Below are 12434 nucleotides of genomic sequence, written 5' to 3' on the forward strand. Positions count from 1 at the left end.
GAACTCAACCCCAAACACTGGGAAATTGATAGAAGGCTTAAGGAGCCTTGCCCACCACTTTTTTCTTTGTGTATTTCTTTAGCAGCTCCTATCTCAAAGGTCCACCACATATATATGTGTATATCTCTGTGTTTATAAATAATCCACAGTCTTTTGTAGCAATAATATGCCTCAATGAGAATTAACAGGGGTATTCAATATGGGAGCGAAAACATAGTTTTTGCGTTAATATCGGAGGTATGATGTCATTATCGCAGGTTTTACTTTTACCCCGTGGGCCTGATTCAGAGGCGGACGCAAGTGGATGATCTTGTTCGACGAACGAGCGAGAAAATGTAATTTCAAGCGCTCGCTCGTAAGTTCGCTCGTAGCTAATCTTCCGCCCCAAAGTCTCCCAAACCCCTCCTCTAGCTAACGAACAATCAATCTTCTTTGGTTGTTTTGTACGCTCGCACAAGTCAATTCCGGAAGTGGACCTGTCAGATTTCGATTACTTGCTCGTTCATTCTGCATACATACTTTAATCGTTTCATGCCAATCAATCCATTAATTAGCTTAATTGCTCTTCACATGTTTGCAATCCATTTTTTTTTACATTTTCAATAAACTTTATTCTTGTCCGTGTGTGTAATTTTTCACGCAGAATACGTATGGTTTCACCAATGGTTTACTTTATCAAAAATACATGTTTGAACCAATGATCCTATTGTTTTCATGTGTTTTTGATAGGCATATTTTAGTTTATTAATTTCTTTATTTAAATTAGCTTACGCATGTCACTGCATCAAGCCTATCATAACTCACATTATATTTTTTAGGCTGGAGGACACATGACTCATACAATAACCAATAGAATGGTTCCTGTTAATTTACCAAGTACATTAGCCAATCAACTTTTTTCTCTGGCCTTTATTAAAACTGTTTGGTGTAAAATAAATCATAGCCATCATGAGAGCCTCCGCGTTTACCAGGCGGAGCTTTTGGTCCTAACGGAGGTGATGGACCGGCGGATCACCAGCCAGCGTCCCCCCATCAGCAACCACCAGAAGCGATCTGCCTATGTGGAGGTTCGCCGCCGCCTGCGCTCCTTCGGCTCACGCCGAAATATCGGGCAGCTAGAGAGCAGGTGGTCGGATCTGCGCTGCCGCACGCCATGCTTGCTGGCCTGTTTGCGGCTGCGGATAGATGAAAGTAAGTATTTGTTTGGTTATTTTCTGGGCTTTTTTTGTGGCCCTATCTGCGTGTGCATGTTTTCAGTATAGCCCTGTTTGTTTATTGTGGCAGTATCTGCGTGTGCATGTTTTCAGTATAGCCCTGTTTGTTTATTGTGGCCCTATCTGCGTGTGCATGTTTTCAGTATAGCCCTGTTTGTTTATTGTGGCCCTATCTGCGTGTGCATGTTTTCCTTTTTTATAATGTGGCCAAACCCCCCCCCCCAAAAAAAAAATACTAAACATTTTTCCAACATCATTTAGGGGCTGAACGCAGAAGCCGGGCTTGCCGCAGAATCAGACGCCGGGCTCGTCCCCTGAGTCCGACTCCCAGCACAACCACAACTCCCCAACCTTCCCCCAATTCCCCCTCCACCCCTGACCGGCCACTACCTGAGGCCCCTCCCTCTGTCAATTTGCCCCACCCCCAAAATTCACCCTCCACTCCACCCCCCCTCTCTTTTCTTCACCCTCCACTCCACCCCCCCTCTCTTTTCTTCACCCTCCACTCCACCCCCCTCTCTTTTCTTCACCCTCCCCTCCCCCCCCGGCACTTTTCATCACCATCCACCATCTCGAAGATCTCCCCTCCATCTAGCCACCAGCACTGGCCCACCTCCAAGGAGGAGGAGGATGGAGGGCCTCAAATATCCCAAAACCCAATGACCGGTATGTTTCCCTTTAAAATTTTTAATTTTTTTTTAGTGGAGACATTTTTAATTTGATAGACAATGTCTTGGATTTTTTCCACTGATACATATCACACATGTACAAACACTCATACTTGGGTATTTATTGTTTACCCTAACAAGGGTACTTCGTCCTTTTTGTGGTCGCCTTTTTGTGTGTTCATTTTTAATTTAGTATTTATACCATCTTTGCATTTGCCAGTACTTTGTTTTTTTCATCACAACTGGATCTTTGTTTAAACTAGATTTATTTGTTTAGTTTGTTTTGTAAACTTCTAATGTAAGGTGTCATTTTTTTAAGTTTCATATTTTTTTTTCCAACAGAGGACCAGAGGCGGCTGCATTCTATGCAGGAGGGATTGGCCGCCTTGCGTGGCCATGTTATAGAGATGTTAGTGGTCCTTGACCACATGGCGGCGGCCCTTCGGAGCTGATTTTTTTTTTTGGTTGTTTGTATTTTTCCAAAACTTTGGGTGAAATTAAAATTTAATTGTATTTTAATGAGTCTCATTCCTTGTCTGAAACAATTACATTGTTTAACCTTCCATAAGTCGACTATTGGATCATGTTCTTTAAAGTAAGGTAAATTATATTGTACAAAGCGCTAGTAAGTATGTAAGCTGCCACATTAAACACATCACCATACCAATAGGTTTGTAGAAATTCAAACATTTTGTGGTTTTTCTTTGGGTGTGTAATGTAAATTGAAACATAAACCTGCTTAGGCCTAGTTTTGAAAACCTACTGATTCAACATAATACCTTTGATGTTTTTTGAAAGCCACAAAGCATGTTCAAAGACTTAAACATTTCACACATTACAGGATTAGGCATTACGAAAGGTGGCATTTTTTGTGCCAGGTTACACATGATTGTAATTTTAAAAAAAACAGTCTGTTTAACGACAAACAAAAATTTAATACACACCAAACACAGACAGAAAGTGAATTGTGACAAGCAATTCACACAGTGAAAAGACACTCCAAAAAACAACCAACACCAAAAGCAAACAACAAAAGAAACAATCAAGAACTGATGAAATAAGTTGCAGGCCAACATAAATCCACAAATGAGGTGATGAAATAATTGATTCCAAAGTTAGATCCAATGTGGCTACATGTACACAATTTAGTGGAGCAGGTAGTAGGCATTGTTTTTTCGAGGTTTGTAAAGGAAGACAAGAAAAAAAAACTAAATTAAAAAGGCACATTACAATCGTACATGTCGACATTGTGTCAATTAAGTAAATGTTTGACAATAATTACCTGAAATATCTGGCCACCACATCATCGTGTATGGCCCCCCCACATACTGACCTCCGACCAACCTCGGGGGGGCCATCCTCAGGCAAGGCATCCTCTGGCTGCATTGGGACACCACTCCTTATGGCGATGTTGTGAAATATCCCACACAGGACCACAATTTTCAAAACCATATCCGGCAAATACATGAGCTCGCCACCAGAGCAGTGGAGGCATCTGAATTGGCCTTTTAAAAGGCCAATACAGCGCTCCACCACCTGCCTGGTGGCTTTAAGTGCGGAATTATACTCACTTTGTGGCCCTGGTGTGGGAGCCAAATAAGGAGTGAGCAGCCAGGGTGTGCAAGGGTAACCACTGTCTCCTGTGAAAAAACAAACACAAACATCAGGACCATTGTGTAACAAGCTTTGCATTGGTTGCCATGGAAGGTGTCAACTTACCCAGAAGCCACGCATCACCAGCTTGTAGGTTGTCTAATTTTTGCCAAATGCCTGATTGCCGGATGACGAAGGAATCATGTGCACTCCCGGGGAATTTGGCATTCAGGGACAGGATCTGGAGGGAGGCATCACATACCACCATTACATTCAGTGAATGAAAGTGTTTTCGGTTCCTATAAATAGCCTCCAGCCTTGCTGGAGGCTGAAGTGGTATGTGAGTGCCATCCACAACCCCTATGATGTGTGGGAAGCCAGCTATTTGGTAAAAATTGGCCATCGCCACACTAAGGGAACCCATATCCACTGGCATTTGAATAAAATGATGGAGGTGTTTAAAAATGGCCTCCATCACTTCCCTCAGGATCCTTGAAAAGGAGGATTGGGAGATTCCGGCAACTATTCCCACCGTGGTTTGAAAGGATCCTGAGGCACAGAAATGTAACACCGACATTAATTGCGTAAGTGGTGGTATTGCTGTAGGACTGTCAATTTGCCATTCAAGATCACTCTCTATTAATGAGAGAGTGTCTAGGATAATTTTTGGAGGAAGACGGTATCATCTTAAGACCTCATCATCTGGCATTCCAAAAAGGGTGACACATGTTCTATATATCTTGGGCCTTGCACGCCTACGAGGCCTACGCCTGGGACGAAGTTGAGGTTGGTCGGGTTCGGGCAACATGGCCAAGATAATACGACCAACATCAACCTGAATTGGTAAGCCAGGTAGTTATTGTTTGAGACAAATGTGAATTAAAAAAAAACGTATCTTTTCCAATCAATCCAAAGATGTTTACAGGCCGGGGTATTGTCATGATTTGAAAAACCTACATTTTAAAAGTAAAACAAAAATTTATTTTTTTTGTAAAAAAAAAAATATTCTAAACACATTTTTAAAACCATAAATATATAGAAGGGAGCACACATTAGTTTGGAAATGCACGCTACATTTACAGTGGTATTCAATATGGGATCCATAAGTCCCTTTTTGCGTTAATATCGCAATTCTGACATCATTATCTCAGGTTTTACTTTTACACTGTAATCAATATCAAAGACATCGCATTTTTGAAAAGGCGAAGTGATAAAACGGGGAGAAGTTTTCACCATTGAATAGGTGTGGTAAAAAAGTGCAGAATTGGGGTTTAGGGGTGCAGACTTTAGAAATATAGCCTGCACCCCTGATATTTACATTTAACAAAGAACTGTGCAAAAAAATAAAAATAAAATAAAAATAGGGACACCCCAAAAAAATTAAAAAAAAATTGGGGTGATAAAAAAAAACATGTCAAAAAATTGTTAAACAATAGGCAAATATGTTCAGGGCTATTCTGCGGCAGGTGTTTTGAAGAATAGAATTATAGCAGCAGGTGCACAAATGCAGAATTTTAAAAACTTACTTTTAGGACACCAAAATTTGCTAGGACCCATTTTCATGTACCCCAAATTTGATGGGACCACTTAAAATATTTAAAAAAAATTCCCAAGTGCTCTTCTGCATCACTTGCTCAATATCGGTAAAAAAACACCTGCTGCGGCTATTTAAATCCCCGACTTTCAATTAAAGGCTAAAATGGGGGTACCCACAGTGTGCCCCCATGTTTTTCCAACTTTAGTGGGGTCTTACAATTATTTTAAGGAAAACTTCATAACTTTTTGCCAATCCAACTTTGGAGTTTCCCGTTTTTGTTAATTTTATATTGAATACGGGGATAAGCGGGAGCGCGCACCAGACTTAATGCTAATAAAACTCCAAAAGAAAACGTTAACTTCGACAGTGAAGTTAACATTTTATATCAGAGTTTTTTTCTGCGTAAAGGTATGGTGCGCGCTCCCGCTTATCCCCGTATTTTTTTGGGAACCCCAAATTTACAATTACTTTTTTGTGGTATCCCTATTTTTAAAAAATCCTTTTTTTAACACAGTTCTTTTTTAAATGACATTCTCAGGGGTGCAGGCTATTTTTGTTAAAGCCTGCACCCCTAAACCCCAAATTTGCACTTTTTTTAGACACCTATTCAATGGTGAAAACTTATCCCCATTTTTTAACTTCGACTATTCAAAAATGGGAAAAGTCTTTGATATTGAATACGGTGTAAAAGTAAAAACAGTGATATTAACGCAAAAACATAAAAAAGTGCTATATTAACGGAAAAAAATACTTATCGCACCCATATTGAATACCCCTGCTAGTGGTAAAACATGACTTTATATTTGTTACAGGAAAAAAACATTGGTGCGCTAAATAGTTTGCATTTTTGACTGGTTAAGAAGGAAACATTAGTGCGCTACATAGTTTGCATTTTTGACTGGTTAAGAAGGAAACATTAGTGCGCTAAATAGTTCGCATTTTTGACTGGTTAAGAAGGAAACATTAGTGCACTAAATAGTTCGCATGTTTGACTGGTTAAGAAGGAAACAGTGCGCTAAATAGTTCGCATTTTTGACTGGTTAAGAAGGAAACATTAGTGCGCTAAATAGTTCGCATTTTTGACTGGTTAAGAAGGAAACAGTGTGCTAAATAGTTCGCATTTAAAATTTATAAAAAATGTAACTATATTTCACAAAAGAGTATGCTATATTTAGTGTTAAGACATGATTGTTTAAATTAAAAATAAAACATTACTTGGCAAAACATATGCGAAGACCAACACATCAAAATTGTAAATAACTTACCAAAAAACGACAAATAAGTCACAGTCCAAAAACTTCAATGGGGCACTGCCTAAATAACTTTAAAAAATAAAAAAATAAAAAATAAGTAATAACATTTGGTTAGTAGATCCATTATTTTTTAAAGGAGTTTTTAAAAAGACTTACTCAAAAAATAACCAAAAAAGAAAATAAACACAAAAAAAAGCGAACGGAAAATCCAAAACTCAGAAAATCAAAAACATTAACCAACTCCAAAAAACCGCCTCAAACCACTAATCACACCAACAATCCATTCCTCCAAGCTAAACCTCCAACATTCATCACCCGCCACCTCGACTCGAGTCGCAACAAGCCATAAATAGCCTTTATTTTCCCGCTCAAATTAAGGACGGATCATAGGAGCGCACAATCAATGATGGGGACGAATAATGAGGACGCATTTATAAATACGTCACGGAAATTCACAAACGGTCTGCTGTAGTTCAAGTTGAGGTGATCGTAATGGCTACAGAACAGCAAAACAATGGCCAAGCGGCGCCCGGTAAGTATTTGTCTCTTTTGTATCAAAGGATTATTTAGAACACTAATTTTGAGAAAGTTTGACATCAAAATTTAAACAATGTTTTTAACAAAAGGAGTGGAGGATGCCATGTCAGAGGCTGCTGGGCCTAGTCAGCTGAAAAAACAGACAAAAAAAAAAAGACAGCCACAATTCACAAGAAAGGAGATGGAGGTTTTGGTCCAAATGTGTGTTGACACCCTGCCACAGGCAGAAAGGAATATGGGTGCAAGCCAGAAGTGGAAAATGTGGGATGAGATAGCCAGTGCTGTCAATAGGGTGGGTGAGTTTGACCGTGCAACCCGGGATGTCAAACGCCGGTACGTAAAAACTACATTTTAATAAAAAGTGGTTACAGGGCCAAATACTACAGGAATAATGCCAACTTTTTCACCCACAGATGGACCGATTTTAAATATCGGCTGAAACAAAAACTGGCTGAGAGAGCTAGGCATGCAAGGGGGACAGGTGGGGGTCCCACCCCTGTGTCATTGGAGCTTAATGACTTGGAAGAGCTGGCACAGGGGTGTGTGCAGCATGAGGAGGTGTTTGTCGTGTCCAACATGGATACGGACATGCCAGACTTTGCGGTTCCTCATGTTGTCCCAGGTAAATGTTGTTATGTTACCAACTCTGAAATGTGTTTGTGACAATATGTAGATTCTAATGTTACTCTTTTCTCATTTTTCTCACAGAGGCACAGGCGGATGAGTCTGCTCCAGAGGGGAGCCTTGGCCGCAGAATTTCTGCTAGCTCTGCAGGGGAGGAAGCAGTAGATCCGGCTGGGGACCCTGCAGAAGCCAGTCCAGGGCAATCCCCCTCGCAGGCAGTGGCCCTCCTCACAGATCTCAATTTTAAATCGAATCTCCACACGGAGATTCTGCTGAGGATGGACGCCAGTCTGCTACGGGTGGCGGAGGCCATGGAGCAAAATGCTGCAGCCAACGTGACCATTGCTCAGGCCCTGGCCGAAAATACCGGGGCCAACATCAGAATTGCCAATGCCCTGGAGCAGCTCGTTCGCCAGCACATGGTGGAGCCGGCCTCCCTTCCTGCCAGAACATCAGGATCCTCCACCTCTGGCACAACAACAGCCATCCCTCCAAATGTGCCTAGTCCTCTGCCTAGTCCAGAGGCCACAACATCTGCCTCTGGACAGGCCAGCCAAAGGACATCCCGGACCCGGTCAGGCTCCCACCCTACCCGGCCAAACGGGCCAAAAAGCGATGACAGCACTGGCTAATTTTCCCACAATCCTTCTGTGCTTGCCCCATATTCCTTAAGGGCCAAAACTTCCCTCTCCTTTCTTGTGAATTGTTTTAATGTGTGTTATTTTGTTTTGGGCAAATGCCACTATTGTTGTGTTTTTTATTTTTATTTAAAATTTATCTACGTTAGTCAGAGCTTAAATCTGGCAAATACACATAAGAAAAAAACATGTGTCTAAAAAATAAAAACATTTGAAAATCTGCTCCATTGTATTGTGACATTATTCTGTAAATGGCTTATAGGTAATCCCGCCCAAAAAAAAAAAAAAAGTAAAAATTACATTATTTTGAATTCAGATTCCAAAGGGTTAAAAACCATTTAGGAGTTTTAAGGAACACTTTGCAAAAACAAAATGGATGCGATTTTTCCTGGCCCATTAAAAATGTTGCAAAAACACAAACATGATGACAATATTGTTGCAAAAACAAAAATCCAAAAATAAAATGCCTAAAAAAAAAAAAAACTCTAAAATTGGTACGCTAATTGATTGTCTAATCCAGAAATTAGCAGCTGAGTAGTTCAGCTGCGTACGGTTTTGTGCTACTAAAAAAAAAGTATTTGCTAAACACATTACAAGCTTGTTTTCAATTCTAAGTTGATTGTTTTCCTGGCAAGAAATGATAAATCGATTAAACATTGAAGAGGCACGGAAAGGAGGACAAGACCATCGTCATTGTGGTAGAGTATACCAGACCACAAGCTGAGCGAGCAGTTTGAATAGAAAGTGGATCAGACAGTGACGTATCACTTGTTCCGTTCACATTGGCCATTCGCATGAGATAATTTATGTACGCCCAAAAAACGCCTTGACACGCCTGCGTTTTCCCATCTCCACCCCTGTCAACGCCCAAAAACGGCCTGTTCTGTCAATCACATTTGACATGTCACTTCCTGTTCGCTATTCGAAGAACGACTAAAAAAATGATCGCAATCAGCCGTACGCACATGCGCAGTGTTACACCGGCGCATGCGTGGTTTCACAACATCGGAACGCTACGAGCGTGCTTATGAGTGGCTCTGAATGAGGGCCCGTATTCAATTTCAAAGACTTAGTACAGTTTTGAAAAGTCTTTGATAAGAAACGGGGATAACTTTTCACCATTGAATAGGTGTCGAAAAAAAGTGCAGAATTTGGGTTTAGGGGTGCAGGCTTAAAAAAAATAGCCTGCACCCCTGGGAATGACATTTAAAAAAGAACTGTGTCAAAAATAGTTAAAAAAAAAAAAAATAGGGACACCCCAAAAAATGTATTTAAAAATTGGGGTGAAAAAAAAAAGGGAAAAAATTGTATAACAATAGGGAAATAGGTTCAGGGCTATTCTGCAAGTATGCGGCAGGTGTTTTGAAGAATAGAATTATAGCGGCAGGTGCACAAAAGCAGAATTTTTAAAAATTTACTTTAGGGACTTAAAAATATGCTAGTACCCATTTTCATGTACCCCAAATTTGATGGGACCACTTAAAAAAACGAAAAAAAACAACCTAAGTGCTCTTCTGCAACACTTCTTCAATGTCGGGAAAAAAACACCTGCTGCGGCTATTTAAATCCCCGACTTTCAATTAAAGGCTAAAACGGGGGTACCCATAGTGTTCCCCCATGTTTTTACAACTTTAGGGGGGTCTTACAATTTTTTTAAGGAAAAATTCGTAACTTTACGCAAATCCAACTTTGGAGTTTCCCGTTTTCGTTAATTTATATTGAATACGGGGATAAGCGGGAGCGCGCCCGATACTTTAACGCAGGTAAAAACTCCGATATGAAACGTTAACTTTGACAGTAAAGTTAACGTTTCATATTGAATACCCCTGTATATATTTTGTTCTCACAGTACTCGGACTCTCCTGAAACCCTGGCATCACAAGGAAACTTTGTTCCAAAATGATTTGGGGCCCCACTACTTTGATGGCTGTTTCTTTAAAATCTAAGAGAGTGATTAGGCATTTGTATCCTTAATAACTTTAATTGTGTATTTATTCCTTCTCCACCAGACCCCTCAATGAATTGAGCTATCAACACTTTGTCAGTATCTCTAATTTCTTCTTCTCCAATTGCTCGGATATCTTGTAATGCCTCCTGTAGACTGAGAGCATAATCTCTCAAGGTCTCTCCCGGAAGTTGCTTACGTCCATAGAACAGCGTTTTTAACTCTGACACAATTCTGGTCTCAAAGGTAGTGGCTAATTGTTGAAATATTTGATCTACCTTTCGCCTTTCTTCTATAGGCCATGATGTTACTTTACGAAGAGCTGCCCCTTTTAGTTTTCCAATGAGGATTTCAACTTGTTGTTGTTCGTTTAAGGGATATAATCTAAACATCGGCCTGATTTTGTTCTTGAATTCCGTCAAGTTGCTCCCTTCACTTCTGTGCATATCTCCACTGTAGGTAGGCAGCCACGGAGCTCCGAAATAATACGGAAGTGTTATGGGATTGACTTGTGCTATGGAAGATTTTCTGTCTGAGTGCCACTTACACTTGCTCCGACTGAATCTTACATTGCTCTTTGTTCTTGTGATATTGTGTAGCTTTCAGATATCTTCAGCCTAACCCTCCTAACTTTGGACTCTGTATCCTGTCTAGTGACGCCAAATGTAACACCTCAAATTTATGGGGTAAAGCTAATGATAGGTGTAGTAATCCCTAGTTCTTCCTTCTTTACAGAGAGGTAAGGAGGTAAGCACACTGCACTTTGGTAATCTGTGTTGATAGGTTTATTTAATGTTATTGCAAAGATAATTTACTGTAAATCTTCCTTTACATTTACTTTTACAATACACATCACATCAAATCACATTACAATAACATTTGTATTTTTATTTTACAGGAACTCATCAGCTCGCGGAATAACTGGATGGACCTGGATCCCTGTGGAATCTCAAAGGTTAGTATATTTGGCCATTCCTCCAATCACTTCAAACATTTACTCAATGTAATATTGCTATTCTATATATTCTGACTTAACCATTAATGTTGTCCTCTAACTTAGTATTACACTGCACTAATAACAATCAGGTAAGTAAAGTTCCCCCAATAAAAGTCTAGCGCTTTATTGTTGGTGCACAATTAGTTACCGGAAAGGTACGGTTGGTACACGTTGGTGATCACTTACTCTTACTCCTTTCTGTATTTGTTCACTAACTAGTAATGACCGATAAGTTTAAATCTGATTTCCACTGCCGGGGACTTTTACTGTGGCTTAGTTAAAGAGACCAAATCCCATATCATCATCCGATTCCTCAGACTCCTCTTGCTTTTCCTCCTTCTGGGGAGCAGCAGCACTAGGAGCTGAAGCAGCCTCCACAACAGGAGCAGCAACAACAAAGGCCTTTGGGTCTGCCAGGAGAGCCTTGACCTTGTCTGCCAATGGGAAGCTGTAGTCTGTTTCCACTGCAAGAGCTAGAATACGCTTGTACCCATTGATGATTGAGTGGGACACAGAGGCGACCTTGGGATAACCAATCTGTAGACAAATGCTGGCCATATTGCGAACACCCTCCAAAAAGCGAGTTTGCAGAGCATCTTATGTGATATCCAAGACTTCTGGACTATAAATGCTGCCATTATCATAGACTTGTTGGATGATCAAACCAAAGGAGAAGGGAGAGATGTTCAGCATGTTCAGCAGGGTGGCTTCACTGGCACCTACTTTATCTCCAGTCTTAATCAATTGCACATCACTCAAAATTTCAATAGTTCCTCTTTAGATTTTTGTGGTGATTCCCGATGCCTAGAAAAAGGAAGTCTTCTCAGGGCCCAAACCCATATTCTGAGCTGGCACAGTAACATCACAAGGTGCAATGGCACCGTCACAAGCAGACGTGGGCACCTTGTTGGCTAACAACATGTCTTGAACTTCTGTGAGATCCTCCTTGGTAAAAACAAAACCCACATTTCCCTTGATGTGAGGCAGAAGCTTCTCTGGAGCAGAGTTATTCTCCAAATGTCCACGGATAGCTTTCACATCATTGTGTTCTTCCCCATCAGCACAACGGCTTTCCCTCACAGGAACATATGGATCTGTTGCATTTGCTTTGAACCAACATTGTCCGCCCCCACGATAAAGCATTTTGGGCAATCATCCAGCAATTGAATGTTTTTCAGGAAATAGTTTTACTTCCACAAAGCCCTGTCTTCCTTGGGCATCTTGTCAGTGCTTCCAAGGATTGCCATAAAAAGGGTTTAAAGACTAGATGATCCTCATACAAGGAATAGGGAGTAAACCCGGTGGATTGATGGACTTTATTATTGTAGATATAGACTAATTCAGATAGGAGGACAGGCCATGCAGCCCGATGAGGTAAAGGGATGGCCTGGAGAAGATTTATGAGAGTCTGGTTCATTCTCTCGCACA

General features: G+C 40.6%; 1 pseudogene; it reads right to left on the minus strand.

Annotated features, from left to right (window-relative positions):
- Positions 1–11279: 11279 nt before the first annotated feature.
- Positions 11280–12226, minus strand: LOC148543427 (large ribosomal subunit protein uL10 pseudogene; annotated as a pseudogene).
- Positions 12227–12434: the final 208 nt, after the last annotated feature.

This window comes from Taudactylus pleione, unplaced genomic scaffold, assembly GCF_031769625.1.
Source record: "Taudactylus pleione unplaced genomic scaffold, aTauple2 ptg000003l, whole genome shotgun sequence".
Taxonomy (NCBI): domain Eukaryota; kingdom Metazoa; phylum Chordata; class Amphibia; order Anura; family Myobatrachidae; genus Taudactylus; species Taudactylus pleione.